Here is a 15,965-nt window from a genome sequence, read left to right as displayed (position 1 = left end):
TTTTTAAAAGATTAAATCACTCTCAATGTTTAGAATGGCTTGTTGTCTCTGTGTCCACATATCACCACCACTATCAGTTAAAAAGAGAAAACTTGTAATTGCTCTGATTGACTAGCTCTTCACTCCCTAACAAGCCCATATTGAATTTCCTGATACTGAATCAATGAGATATTTTGGCATAATGGGGTCACGAAACACATATGAGTTAGTAATATAAGCCCTAAAAGCTCTTAATATTTAATTCATTTTAAACATTTCTGAAGCTAGTGGAGAGTTATTAGCCTACTTAGAAAATTTTTGCTCAGCCTTCAGCTTAATGAAATTAGGCTTGAGATCTACATTTCTTACATTTATCAACAAATGCTGAGTTTAAGATAAGCATAGGATCAAAGATCTAGAGTTGAGAAGGTTATTAAAAGTCATCTAGTCCAACCCTTTTATTTTGCAAATGAAGAAAGTACGTTTCAAGTAATTTAAGTGATTTGTCCAAGGTCTCAAGGATTGCAAAATGACAGACCTGGGATCAGAACACCCAGGTCCCCTGACTCCAAATTCAGAGCCTTCCCTACTACATGAAGCTGATCTAAAATGCTTATATTTCCCTAAATGAAATTACAGACTCAAGACAAGTCAAGACCAAAGTCATCTGCATTAAAAAAAAATGTAAATGGAGTATTAATATTCTATGATGTACATAGATTTTTACTCTTAAAACTCTTAAAATATGAGAAGGAAATGCTTTTAATTAAAATTATATCTGTCCTCTAAGTAATATTGTATCAATCATGTAAATATATCAATGAAGAGTTGCAATGTCTTATAAGAGAAGAAGTTTATTGGGTTTCAATTTTTTGGTGTGTGGGGAGTGCATATCAGTAATATCATTCATGGGGGATTCCCAGTGTAGAAATTCCCACAATGAACAAATATTAAGTTTTAGAGTTGCCTGAAGGCACTTTAAGAGATGAAATAACCATTTATTAACTACCTACTATGTGCCAGGTCCTATGCTAAGAATTTTACAAATATCATCTCATTAGATTCTCACAACAACCCTGGGAGGTAGGCGCTAATATTATCTTCCTTTTATAGTTGAGAAAACTGAGGTAGAGAGAAGTTAAGGGCAAATAAGTGACTGAGGCAAGATTTTAATTCAGGTCTTATTGACTCCAGGGCCAGCACTCTAATCTATGAAAGGAATGCTCTGGTCATATAAAATTATACAGCTAATACATGTCAGAAGTGAGACAAGAGCCCAGATGTTAATGACTACAAGGTTGGTACTCGAATCCCTAAACCAGGCTCCCTCTCATGATTCTGTATTATGAGGATGCAATCTGTATGCAACTAGTTTATTCCACTCCCATGTCTGTAGAGTAGTGACCAAGAAAGACAATGCTCTACTGCTCAAAGCTCTTTTACTCTGCAGAAAACTCCTGATGGCTCAGAGAAAAAGCTGTTTATGAGTCAGCTTCTCATGAGGAGGATAAAATTGTAGAAAAATCTGGAAAGACATACATGAATGGATGCAAAGCGACATGAGCAGAACCAGAAGAACACTGTACACAGGGACAACAATATTTTTGAGGAACAACTATGAATGACCTTGTAATTCTCAGCAATGCAGTGATCTAAGCCACATTCAGAAACTCATGATGAAAAATGCCATCTACCCTCAGTGAAGGAACTGATAGAATTGGAATGCAGACTGAAACACATTATGTTTCTCGTTTTCTTTCTCTTCCTCTCCTTCATCTTCATCTTTCAGCTGAGATCCCTTCCACAAAATGACTAATACGGAAAAATGTTTTCCTTGATTGAACTTGTAAAATCTATATCAGATTACTTTACCATCTCAGGGATGGGGGAGGGATAGGAAAGAATGAGAGGGAAGAAAGGAATGAGTGAGAGAATTTGGACCCCAAATTTTTAAAAATGAATGTTAAAAATTGTTTTACGTGTAACTGAGGAGAAATAAAATATTATTTTTTTTTAAATCAGCTTCTCTCTGCACCAGGTACTCAGCAATCAAGAGGACTGAAGTTGGTAATTACCAAGTAGTCTGCGTAAGCCTTTAAGTTATCAATCCACATCTTGGTATATACAATTTGATTTTAAGTTGGAGAGAACACTTTAGATATACATCTTATCAGATTGTCCACATCTTCACTTTCAAAGGGATAGACTATTTAGTACAGTGAACTTAGATACAGATCTGACAGGTTGAAGAGATAGGATCACATGCAAGTTTTGCAAAAGTAAAAAGCATGGGAGAAGCAAAGTGACACAGTAGATAGTACCAGGCTTGGAACGGGGAGGACTTGGGTTCAAATCTGGCTGCAGACTTCTCCTAGCTGGGTGACCTGTGGCAAGTCACTTAACCCCATTTGCCTAGCCTTTGCCCTTCTGTTTTAAAGTGGTTACTAAGACATAAAAATAAGGATTTAAAAAACAACAACTAAAAAGCCCTTATAAGATACTTGTGACATAGACCTAGAAAAACTAACTTTGTACTGCAAGCCTAATTTGGATATATAGCACTCATATCTACACAGTAGTGTCAAACTCAAATAGAAATGGAAGCCCACAATTTATCCGTAAGGATCCCTGTAGGTGACATAACTTATGATATGGTCTGTTTTATGGCATTTTTTTAAATTTGCCAAATGTCTCCCAACTATATTTTAACCTGTTTCAGGTTGTATTCAGGGAGCCTTGGGGGCCACATGTGGCTCTTGGCAGCATGTCTGACACCTCTAGTGAAGTGGGTAAAGTACCAGACTGAGTCAGAAAGACAAGTTCAAATTCTACTTCTGTCAGGATCCTGTCTACTAGTTGCATGACCAGGCACAAAAAAATCATGCTGTGAGCCTCAATTTTTTTCATATTTAAAACAGAATCTAATAATACTGAAATATATAACTTTCATAATTGTCACAAAGAACAAATAATGTATTTAAAGCACTTTGAAAACTTTAATATACTATATGTTATTACTGTTTATTATATTTATGTATCATGTTATATGTTAATATATTATATAAAAACATAACAACATAAAAATAATGGTATAATGACATGCTTAGATGTGCTGGTAAGGAAAATTATAGTATTAAGTTTACATATGGAAGAATTCCATAGAAAGTATATATTTAACTGTGTAAAAGACAAGATCCTTTAGAGAGATTCTTTTAGAAATATTGGGAAATCATTAAAGAATTTGTGCAAAAAAACGGTTGCCAGTGAGCAATGTCTCCACTATATTACACTCCAGCTTCTTCTGTTCATTCTTGTTTTTGCAGAAAATTTTTGTGAAATTTGAATCTATTTTCTGATGAACGATTTCTTCTCGGCTGCCTGTAATTCATTTCACTGAGCATCGACATCTATTAGACACCAACTACGTTTTAGGCATGGTGCTAGATTATGGGGATGTGAAGACCGAAACTAGACTGTTTCTGCCCTAAAGAAACCTTAAGTGTGTGTGTGTCTGAGTGGATATAGCCTGGGTGGAGGTGGGTGTGATGTGTGCATGTACACAGATAAAATACAAAGTGGGTGGAGGATGCTAACTAGTCTGCCCATGTGGAAGTATGTGCAAATTGTGGAGGAAGGAACCAATATGTCCATCCAACTAAACTTTAAAGAACTCTAAGGATTCTGGAAGGTGAAGATAAGAATGAATGCCTGTTGGGCATACAGGGTAACGTGTAAAAAAATGCAGGGGAGTTAGGAGATAGATGGGTTGCCAAGTTCAGGGAACTGCTAGCAGCCTATTCTGGATGGGAACATTGATTCTATGAGGGGTAATAAAAACACATAAATTGGAGCCAGACTATAGAGTACCCTAAGCACTGAACTGAGTTTTTATTTTATCCTAGAAGCAATGGGGAACCAGTGAGGCTCTTGTGAGCAGGAAAGTGGCAAGTCCATGGAAAAGTTATGTATTAGGAAAATAATTTTGGCAGTGATATGGAGGATGGAATAAAGAAGTAATATGGGAAGTGGGGAAACCAATTGGGAGACTATTTAAAATAGACCAGATGAAAGGTAATATAGGGTTTGGCTAGGGTCAGGACCATTAGTGAAGAAAAGGTGGGGTCTAATAAGCATATACCCTGAAGGAGGTCAATCATGGAAAGAAGGCACTGTATATAAAAAAAAAAAAAACAAAACAACTCTATAGTAATATTTTTTTTGTGATAGGGAAAAAACTAGAAATAAACAGGATGCCTATCATTTTGGGAAGGGTCAACCAAAATGTTGTGTTTGAAGGTAACAGAATATTAACATGCCCTAAGAAAATATAGAACATGGCTAGTCATACTTAGTTCCTGACTATGTTGGTTATGCTTAACATTTTTTTCTAAAAGCAGGAATTCAATAAGTATATTATTAGATTACTTTGATGTAAAGGGATCAATTTTTAAAAATGGAACTAAAAAGAGGAGAAATATGAGACATATTGACATGGAATGATCAATAAGATTTCATAAACTGCATGTATTGAGCAAATGTATAGGATCATAGGTTTTGAACTAGAAGGGATCTCAGGGGTGAATGAGTTCAATCTGCTCATTTTATAGCTGAGAAAGTCAAGGCCCAGAGAAACTAAGTGATTTTCCCAAGGTCACACTGATAAGAAATAGTAGAGGTGTTAAGAATGACTGAGGTTATAAATATGGCTGGCTGGAAAGATAGTGGTAAACTTAAGAAAAATAGGGAAGTTTGGAGAAAGGATAGGTTCAGAGTGGAAAAGAATGTTTTATTTTGGATGCCAATGGAACTTTCAGGTAGAGATGTCTAGTGGGCATACTACAAACTGAGAGAGATTAGAACCAGATCTATAGATCTGAGAAATCCATTTCTTGGTCATTATAATTTTGACAATGATTTGTCTGAGTGAGTGGAATTTTGTGCTTACTCCTTTTGACAACCAATGAATCTAGTCAATTTATACTTTGTTCCCCATTTTTTACATACTTGCAAAATAATCTTTTGTTATTACCTGAAATATGGCAGACAGATTCTTTTCTTCTTCAATATATTTTGGAAGCCCAACAATTTTTCAACTTTTTTCCCCTGTCCTGTCCTTCAGCGCTGTCATTTTTGTCTGTACTACTTCCAATTTTTTCCTCAGTAAGTGATTTTCTAGGTTTGTTTTTCTACTTTTTCTTTTCTTTCTGTGAAGGACAAACTTGGCTGGAATTCCTCTAGTCCCCTGCATTAGAGTCATTTATAAAGTCCTAGAACTTTAAAGAATTGGGAAGATCTTTAAAGATGATCTAATCCCAAATCTTCATTTTACATATACCTGGATTTCAGTGTAATTGGTTTCTTTTACATAAGAGTTAACAAAACAACAGAAGAATAGGTGATATATACATAGAGCTTTGAAGTCAACTTCATAAGTACTTTACATACTTTCAATGGATTCTCAACAATTCTGTGAGGTAGATTTTACTGGTATGTTATCCCCATTTTCGAGATGAGGTATAAAATCAAGAGAGGCTGAGTGTCTTGCTGATAATCATAGAGCAAGTTAAGTATTAGAGGAAGAATGCAAACTCCATATCCCTCTGGACTCCATGTCTCATGCTCTTTATACTTCAGAAAGCTCTGTTTAGTCTAAGTTCACAAAGCTAGGGATATTTGCTGAGACAGAACTGCAACACAGATCTTCTGGCTCCTAGTCCAGTATTCCTTCCACTCTTCTATGTTGCCTCATTTATCACACCCCTCCTTTGACCTCTGGCTCAGTCTCGATCTCACTCCAGGCTCTGGGACATATCCATCTCCCAGGCAGGGGAAATATGATGATACAAGGAATATAAGTCAGCATTGTTGCTGATTTTGCCCTCAGGTTATACCGCAGTTTTAATCATCAGTATCCTGCCTGGTTTCTTGTGACCAAACACCTGCCCTTGTATTGAAGTCCCAGGAACTGAGTCCCTGCCTTGTTTTCTGTGTCCAAGAACTTGCCTTGGTTCCCTGCCAAGTCCCTGAGACGAGATCCTTACTACCTACTGTCAGATCTCCATCTGTTGCTTTCTACCTGGTTCTCTCTCACTGAGTTATCCACCTGTCCCCTATTGCTCGACCTTGCTGATGCCAAATGTCTGTCTAGCTCCCTCATAATTACTTGTGAGGCATGTACTGATTACCTGCCCCAGGATGGGTCTGCTAAATTTCTAAATGCCAAATATGTCTGGGTCGAGACCCAGATACCCTTTTAGTACGGCACAGGTGGATGACAGAGTATTCAGCACCGCTGATTGTTTTAACTCTCACTACTATAAAGGATGTCCTAAAAGTCTTAATATAACTGTAAACTTAAATAGCTATTACATAGCTTGTAAGTTTTTAAAATTTAAAGTTGCACTAAGACTTTTGGGATACCTCCTATATCAGAGAACTTTTTGATATGAGCAATTGATCTGTTCTCCACCCTAAAAATGTAACTGAAGTATCTGGCACAAAACAGTTTAGTATAAGCTTACCTTTCATCTGCAAATTTCAAAGGAGTGTACAAATCTCAATTTGTTATCTCACTGCACTTTGTGGAAGAATCTTTATGGTATAAATATAGGTAAGACCTGTGATTTGATTGGTGTAGAGTTAAGAAATTATCTCTACACAAGGTAGGTCAGCAACTTCTCTGAAACTTATAGTCTTAGAAAGTTGCTGAGAGAATGGACAAGTTGAGTGACTTGGCCAATCATATAATCAGTGTATCAGAGACTCGAACCTAATCTCTCTGTGCCAAGGTGACAAAGTAAATTACAAAGGAAGCCACCGATGATAAGCTTCAAAGGGTGGCCAAAATATTCTGTTAGCTAAAAATTTTAGAACAGGAGTTATTTAAATTTTTTTTTCAAAGACAGAATTCTTATCGTGGGATTAGTCACTTGATTTAAAGAAAATTAACTATATTTAAACAAAAGTGGTTTCCTCTGTAACCTTATGTGTTTTCTTTTGTGCTTTTAAAAGCATTATCCTGAGAAGGGGGTCACCAGACCACCAAAGGGGTAGATAATACAAAAAAAAATGTTAAAAGTCCCTGTTTTAAAGAGGGAAGAAGAGAACACAAGGTGTTCTAAAAGACTTAGAGCAGTTTTAAACTTTAGTAACTTAAAATACCTACAAACATACACATATTTCCCTCCCCTCTCCCATCACCCCCTCTCCACCCCATTTCTGTAATTTCATCAATGAAGGCATTCCCTTATTCCCTTCCAGTAATGACAATCACAACTGATTCATATCTTATTCAATGTGACTCTTCTTTTCCTCTCATAAATTCTTTATAGGGGGCTACCCAACATGTTAAAGACTTTCCTTTCACCACTGTGCAAATACCAAAGAAGCACACAGGCTGCCCAATGGCATTCCTTCAATCTTCATGTAATGCTAGTCCAACACTTTATATGCAAAGGAAATTCTTATGATTTATAAGTCTAAGACTTTTGGTCTCTCTCATTTCTTACTCCTGAACCATATTGTCCAATATATTTTCCACTGTCCACTTTATGATCACCTTTGCATTGACATCTTTGTGATTTAATATGAAAGAGTCTTACTGAATTCTTTAGAATTTCTCTATCCCCTTAGCCTCTCCAACAGCAGTTGGCATGGAAGCTGCAATTTTCTTCAGTTTAGTGTTTTTGCAAAGACTTAGAACAGAGAGGTACATCTTCAAAAATTTGGTCACTAGGTGATAAATCCTTTGACCCTGGCAAGAGACAGAGATGGGAGTTGGATCTGTGATTTCATTGGCATAAGAAACTCCTGGAAGAGACAACTCCTTTTACAACAGTAGAGTGACAACTGCTGCAACTCACAATTTTATTTTTTTTTTTGATCATTTCTAAACACTATTCATTGAAAACAAAGATAATTTTCTTTTCTTCCCTCCCCCCTCCCACCACCTCTCCCATAGCCCACACGCGATTCCACTGGGTATCACATGTGTTCTTGATTCAAACCCATTTCCCTGTTGTTGGTATTTGCATTAGAGTGTTCATTTAGAGTCTCTCCTCAGTCATATCCCCTCCACTCCTGTATTCAAGCAGTTGCTTTTCATCGGTGATTTTACTCCCACAGTTTATCTTCTGCTTGTGGAGTCAAATAGTGTTATTTAGATCCCTGCAGATTGTTCAGGGACATTGCATCGCCACTAATGGAGAAATCCATTACGTTCGATTATACCACAGTGTATTAGTCTCTGTGTACAATGGTCTCCTGGTTCTGCTCCTCTCGCTCTGCATCACTTCCTGGAGGTTGTTCCAGTCTCCATGGAATTCCTCCACTTTATTATTCCTTTTAGCACAATAGTATTCCATCACCAACATATACCACAATTTGTTCAGCCATTCCCCAATAGAAGGGAATCCCCTCATTTTCTAATTTTTGGCCACCACAAAGAGTGCAGCTATGAATATTCTTGTACAAGTCTTTTTCCTTATTATCTCTTTGGGGTACAGACCCAGCAGTGCTATGGCTGGATCAAAGGGCAGACAGTATTTTATCGCCCTTTGAGCATAGTTCCAAATTGCCCTCCAGAATGGTTGGATCAGTTCACAACTCCACCATCAATGCATTAGTGTCCCTACTTTGCCACATCCCCTCCAGCATTCATTACTTTCCTTTGCTATCATGTTAGCCAATCTGCTTGGTGTGAGGTGATACCTCAGAGTTGTTTTGATTTTCATCTCTCTGATTATAAGAGATTTAGAACACTTTTTCATGTGCTTATTAATAGTTTTGATTTCTTTGGCTGAGAACTGCCTGTTCATGTCCCTTGCCCATTTATCAATTGGAGAATGGCTTGATTTTTTGTACAATTGATTTAGCTCTTTGTAAATTTGAGTAATTAAACTTTTGTCAGAGGTTTTTATGAAGATTGTTTCCCAATTTGTTGCTACCCTTCTGATTTTAGTTACATTGGTTTTGTTTGTACAAAAACTTTTTAATTTGATGTAGTCAAAATTATTTATTTTACATTTTGTGACTCTTTCTAAGTCTTGCTTGGTTTTAAAATCTTTCCCTTCCCCAAGGTCTGACATATATACTATTCTGTGCTCATCTAATTTACTTATAGTTTCCTTCTTTATGTTCAAGTCATTCACCCATTCTGAATTTATCTTGGTGTTGGGTGTGAGGTGTTGATCCAAACCTAATCTCTCCCACACTGCCTTCCAATTTTCCCAGCAGTTTTTATCAAATAATGGATTTTTGTCCCCAAAGCTGGGATCTTTGGGTTTGTCATAAACTGTCTTGCTGAGATCATTTACACCAAATCTATTCCACTGATCCTCCTTTCTGTCTCTTGGCCAGTACCAGATTGTTTTGATAACCACTGCTTTATAGTATAGTTTGAGATCTGGGACTGCAAGTCCTCCTTCCTTTGCATTTTTTTTCCCATGATCTCCCTGGATATCCTTCATCTTTTGTTCTTCCAAATAAACTTAGTTATGGTTTTTTCTAATTCAGTAAAAAAGTTTTTTTGGTAGTTCAATGGGTATGGCACTAAATAAGTAAAGTAATTTGGGTAGGATTGTCATTTTTATTATGTTAGATCGTCCTACCCATGAGCAATCAATGTTTTTCCAATTGTTTAGATCTAGTTTTAGCTGTGTGGAAAGTGTTTTGTAGTTGTGTTCATATAGTTCCTGTGTTTGTCTCGGCAGATAGATTCCTAAGTATTTTGTATTGTCTAGGATGATTTTAAATGGAATTTCTCTCTCTATTTCTTGCTGCTGAGAAGTGTTGGAAATATATAGAAATGCTGATGACTTATGCAGGTTTATTTTGTATCCTGCAACTTTGCTAAAGTTGTTGATTATTTTGGTTGATTCTCTAGGATTCCTTAAGTGAACCATCACATCGTCTGCAAAGAGTGATAGCTTGGTCTCCTCACTGCCAATTTTAATACCTTCAATTTCTTTTTCTTCTCTAATTGCTACTGCTAGTGTTTCTAGTACAATGTTAAATAGTAGAGGTGATAATGGGCATCCTTGTTTTACTCCTGATCTTATTGGAAAGGCTTCTAGTTTATCCCCATTGCAGATGATGTTTGCTGATGGTTTTAGATATATACTGTTTATTATTTTTAGGAACGACCCTTCTATTCCTATGCTTTCTAGTGTTTTTAATAGGAATGGGTGTTGTATTTTATCAAAGGCTTTTTCTGCATCTATTGAGATAATCATGTGATTTTTGTCAGTTTGCTTGTTAATATGGTCAATTATGTGAATGGTTTTCCTAATATTGAACCATCCTTGTATTCCTGGTATGAATCCTGCCTGGTCATAGTGGATGACCCTTGTGATGACTTGCTGGAGTCTTTTTGCTAGTATCCTATTTAAGATTTTTGTGTCTATATTCATTAGGGAGATTGGTCTATAGTTTTCTTTCTTTGTTTTTGACCTGCCTGGCTTTGGGATCAGTACCATGTTGCAACTCACAATTTTAGAGAGTTGTCTTGAGCACTGAGTGGTTAAGTAACTTGTTCGTGGATGTTATGTGTCAGAGGCAATACTAGAACCCAAGTTTTGATGGCTCTAAGGTGTACTCTCAGGCCATTAAACCCTCTGCCTCTCAGAAAATCTATGAAACAAACAAACAAAAATATAAAATGGTTCTTGGTTCCACATGCCCCATGGTGCTTCACAGAGATAGCAGTTAAAAAAGGAGCAGAGATTGCTAAGAATCCAGGTTTTTAGTCTACCTCTATATTTGATTCTGGGCTATTTAAATGTGAGTTGTTTTTAATACAATTACCAGTGAATTGTCTCTCTATTGGAAGACTCAAACTATAGTAATACTTATAACAGATCCAGAAGACAAAAAAAAGGGGGGGGGGGAGAACAGTTAAATGGAAGGATGACTTAAATATCAAGCAAGGGAGTTGGTAGAATTGGTTTCATCAGGCATCCAAAGAAAAAAAGATGTAATATTTCATGAGACATAATCATCTTGTTTTAGAGTGTTCCTATAGACAGAGACTAGGCATAGGGATTGGATCTGTGATTTCAATGGAATAGGGAATTCCCTGGTAAGAAAACTCCCTGTACCAATTTAGGGCAGCACCTTCTCTACAACTTAATAGCCAGTTTGTGTCAGATGGGGATTTCTGACTCCAAAGCTGCTTCTCTATCCACTAAGTCACATTGCTTCTGAGGACCCGATTTTGTTGATCACAAGCAAAAAGATCACCATAGAGAGAATTGCAGTTTATATGCCAATATCTACTGTAGAAGATGAAGAGAAATTCTATAAAGAATTTAACAATGTATTCAAAACCAAGTCAAAATTTGCTTTGCTACTCAGTAACTTCAATGCAGAGGTAGATATGGGAAAAGATGTAAAACGGAATAAATTTTCTAGTGTCTGTAACAACTTTTTCTTTCATCAGTAGTAATAGTAGCAACATTTGAACCCTAACAAGCCAGTCCTTGATGTTGTATGTGAAAAGAAGTAGAACTGAAGCTTAGGAAGATAAAATTGAGAAGAGCAGCTGGAGGAGACCAAATACATGCTGAGGATATCCATGCTGGGAGCAACAAAATTTTGAAAGCCCCGAGAGACTGCTTTATAGCAGGGGTTTTTAACCTTTTTTTGTGTTATGATCTCCTCTGACAATCTTAGTGAAGCCTCAGGAACCCTTTTCAGAATAATATTTTTAAAAGACTGAAGTAAAATAAATAGGATTCAAAAAAAGAAACCAATTACACTGAAATCCAGGTATAGAACAAGTTCAGACTACAGAATAAGATCTCCCTGCTTTTGATGAAACAAAGAAAAATATATTTGAGATAGGGGGAAATACTCAAATAACAGGGAAAAAAGTCATGGGTGCTCTTAATGTACAAAAGAGTGACTGAGAGAACATAAAAAAACTACTCTGCCTGCTTCTTCATTTATATAAAATTTGAGAATGACTTGTATGAATATCAAGGATACTGTTGATGAAAATACAAGAAACAAGCAAGCTTTGATAAACAATTTTTATAGCAAATCATCTTTCTACAGTAACACAGTCATTATCTCAAATCATATACCAAGATAAGGTCACAATTAAAAGGAAAACAGGAAACTGGGAAAATGTTTTTGCAGTAAGTTTCTCTGATAAAGACCTCATTTCCCAAATATATAAAGAATTAAGCCAAATTTATAAAAATAAGAGCCATTCAATAGTTGATTAAAAGTCATAGGATATGAACAGGCAGTATTCAGATGAAGAAATGGAAGCCATCAAGTCATGTGAAAAAATGCTCTAAATCATTACTGAGTAGAGAAATGCAAATTAAAATAAATCTGGGGTGCCACATTGGCTAGCATGATAGAAAAGGAAAATTATGGAGATGGGGGAAAATTGGGGTGCTAGCACTGCTGGTAAAATTGAAATTTAGTCTAACCATTCTGAAGGACAATTAGGAACTATATTTAAAGGACTACAAAACTGTGCAGCTCCTTGAACACAGCAACATCACTACTATGTCTATACCCCAAAGAGAATTATTTTAAACCCTTACCTTCTGTCTTGGACCCAATGGGTTCAAGGTAGAAGAGTGGTAAGGGCTAGGCAATGGGGGTTGAAACATTTGGCTAGAAAGTGGGGCCAGATTTGAACTCAGGACCTCCCATCTTTGGGCCTGGCTCTCAATCATTGAGCCACCCAGCTGCCCCCAAAAGAAGTTCTGAAAGAGGGGAAAGAATCTGTTTCTTTCAAAAAATGAGCAGGATGGTTTCAGAAAAACCTGGGAAGATTCATATGAACTCATGAAAAGTGAAGCAGGCAGAACCGAGAATATTATACACAGCAACAACAATATTATAATGATGATCAAATGTGAAAGATTAGCTACTCTAATCAAGACTGTGTGCAGTGGTCTTCTAGCCACTATTCAGGGGACCAGGAAGCCATCACTTCAAACAAAGCAATGATCAAAGAAAATTCCAAAGAATCCATGTTGAAAAATACTATCCACCTTAGAGGGAGAATTGATGAACTTTGAATGCAGATTGAAGCACATCTATTTTGGGGGGGTATTCTTTATTTTTATTATTTTGTTATTAGTGCATTTTCTTTGGCAATATGGCTAGTATAGAAACACATTTTGCAAGACATCACATACATAACTGAAATCCAAGTGTTTGTTTTCTCAAGGAGGAAAAGAGAGAATTTGGAACTCAAAAGTTTAAAAAAGGCAGTTAGTTGACTAGGACAGTTTTATCTTATTTTGTTTCACTTTACTTTTTGGGGGGGACTAACCTGGGCTGGAATGTTCTCAGAGCTGATCCTACTATTGGTCAGTGTGGAAGCTTTGACCTTCTTGGGAAGGATATCATACTCATTTTATCAAAGTCCCAGGATGGTCACAAATTGAGTGAGGGATTATCAAACAAGATCCTTAATGGAATCTATGACCATTCAAAAGAGATCATCCTAACAATCCTAAGGGTAAATGGATGAAAAGATGCCTATTGATTGGGCTATGACATAAAAATAGATTCTATACATACATCTGAGATATTTCTGGCAGATGGATAAGTGGTTGAGCCCAGAATCAAAGACTAGGAAGAGAACAGCCTGGATTGCATTTGGGAAGTTCCACAATATTTGTAATAAACATGGGCTATAACTGGTCACCAAAACTCATCTTTTCAAAACAAATGTTCATACAATGATGATGTATGGCTCTGAATTAACAGAATTTCATCAACAATGAGCATTCCATGTTGTGGGTGCACCAAAGAGCAATGAAGAGATGACCAGTGATCTCCCAGGAATGACTAGCCCAAAAGAATGATGTATGGAATATCACTGAAGAAACATGGCTGGAAAAAGATGAAGATTAGGCATAGGTAAGAGACCAAGTTTGCAGAAAGACAACGAGAATGTAGTATTGGCACCTATGAAATGTAAAGAAATTCATAAGAAGGCTTCCAGCTCTTTGAATTCTCTGTGAAGGATCTCTGAAACAGACAATAGTTTCAAAGGCTGAGAAAGCATGGATGGGCTGCAGTCTCCACATCAATGGATTTTTCATTGGGGTGTCTGTGAGGCAGTATGGGCTACCAGAGGGAGAACTGGCCTCAGCTCAGAAGGCTCATCCCTAACACAAACTGTACCCTAGACAAATGACTTAATGTCTCAGTGCTCCAGGCAGCTCTCTTAAGACCATAAATTACAGAGTGGTGATGGATTTGCACTAATAGAGGGAGTATCCTTATACTAGGTATACACTCTTTTTCCCTCAATGTGTTTCTTTATGAATATTGCATCCCTCCAAGAGGATTTAAACTCCTTGAAGATAAAAACTCTAGTTGTTTTCTCTGTATCACTGGTGTGCTTGCCAAAAGGTAGATCCTTAATAAAGGTTGACTGTGTTATATTCATATTGAAGGCATACCTTCAAAGAGTGGGGTATTAATTCTAAATTTTTTCAAAAGATGAATAGAAATTTCAGGTAATTAACTATACTTTCCACATTTAAAGGGTGGTAAAAAAAAAACACTATTTAATTCCCAGACAAGAAACTTAGGACAAAAGAAGATTTTCAGGTTACAAAAGAGTTTTGCCAATTTGAAAATTCTGAAAGGAAAGCAATTTCAGATTTACTCTTCCTAAAGTTACATTTTCTTAAAAAATGCTTTTGAAACAGTCAACTTAAATGCACATTGTAACTTACCCTCAAAAACATGCTTTCAAGTTCTTATTGATACTGTCTCTAGTGCCCCTTAATGAAGCTTGTATTTTTATGACACCAAAGCATACAGGAGATTCATGCAATTAAGTGAGGGGGGAAAAAAATCAATCAATTCAGGGGGAAAAGGTCACCAAAAAGGCTGTGGGCAAAACTAAACAACTGACCCAAATTTTCCTTTTTCAACTGCTGTTTGGACATTGCATAGACAAAGCCTTAGTCACTAAATAGAATTTATAGGAGTTTTAAGAGAAAGGCTTTTTAGAGCAAAATACTTAGTTATTTCCTTCTAATCTAGAGAAGGCATAAACCAGATAAGTGTATACTACTATGACAATTACAAGGGCAGAAAGTTTTAAACTTGAATTGTCACCAAGATGTTGATATCCAAGCCTCAAGTCACATTTTGCTTGAAAGGTGTTAAGTGTTTTATCTGTAAAAGACCGACACTTTTCAAAACAGTTGGGATGGCTCATTCTCACCTTGCCCTTGTTAGTTTAACCTATTTTCTTTTAGAAATCCCACCACCTTTTAGTAAACAAAACAAAACTAGGGTATCCTGACTGTCCCTACTGTTTCATAAAAAGATAAAACATTTTGTATTAGCACAAAAAGGGGGCCTTTAATGACATTGCATTTTCTAATTTCCATTCAATGCTTTTGTGAAGTCTACTATATTTTGTTTGTGTTTAGAGAAGCAGAGATGAGTGCTCTTGAATTGATGCATCTAGCTTCATTCTTGGGTTCTTTCAGAGGTGAGTCAATGTGGGACATAAAAAGGACACTGGAAATTGAAAGGGAGAAGAGGCAGAGGGTGATGTCTAGGTTGATGTTCCCCACTCCAAAGACCTTTCCAGTAGGGAAACATCTCGTATTTTAGGTGGATTAGGAATAGGAGAAAAAGAAAAAACATAAATGCCAACACAACCTCTGGCAGCATCAGTTAACCTTAGAGTACCTCTTCTGAGGTTGAAGCTGGAATGATTGAAGTTTAGGGTGATTATTTCACCTTTAGGATGTGAACTGGTGAATGTATGGCACATAGGGAGAATATTCCAATGAAAATAAAAGGGACAAGCATTGACAGAAATTCCTCTAATGATTCAGAAGCCCTTTGGCTGGTGAGTATTGGCCATTGTAAGGCTGGTGAAGTTTTACTGATATTAGGTACCAAGATACTCTGGTGAAGGCTATTACATAAATATAAAACACTACTCTTTATGGTATAAGTAATCCTACATGTTAGATCCCAAC

The 15,965-nt window shown here is 36.6% G+C and overlaps 1 protein-coding gene across 3 annotated transcripts in view; it reads right to left on the bottom strand.

The window, feature by feature from the left end:
* Positions 1-15,965, bottom strand: part of PIP4K2A (phosphatidylinositol-5-phosphate 4-kinase type 2 alpha) — a 199,083-nt gene that overhangs the window by 44,184 nt on the left and 138,934 nt on the right. The window lies entirely within an intron of this gene.

The sequence above is a fragment of the Monodelphis domestica genome, chromosome 5 (genome assembly GCF_027887165.1).
Source record: "Monodelphis domestica isolate mMonDom1 chromosome 5, mMonDom1.pri, whole genome shotgun sequence".
NCBI lineage: Eukaryota > Metazoa > Chordata > Mammalia > Didelphimorphia > Didelphidae > Monodelphis > Monodelphis domestica.
The sequence above is the reverse complement of the archived record's forward strand: the minus strand, read 5'-3'. Positions and strand labels throughout refer to the sequence as shown.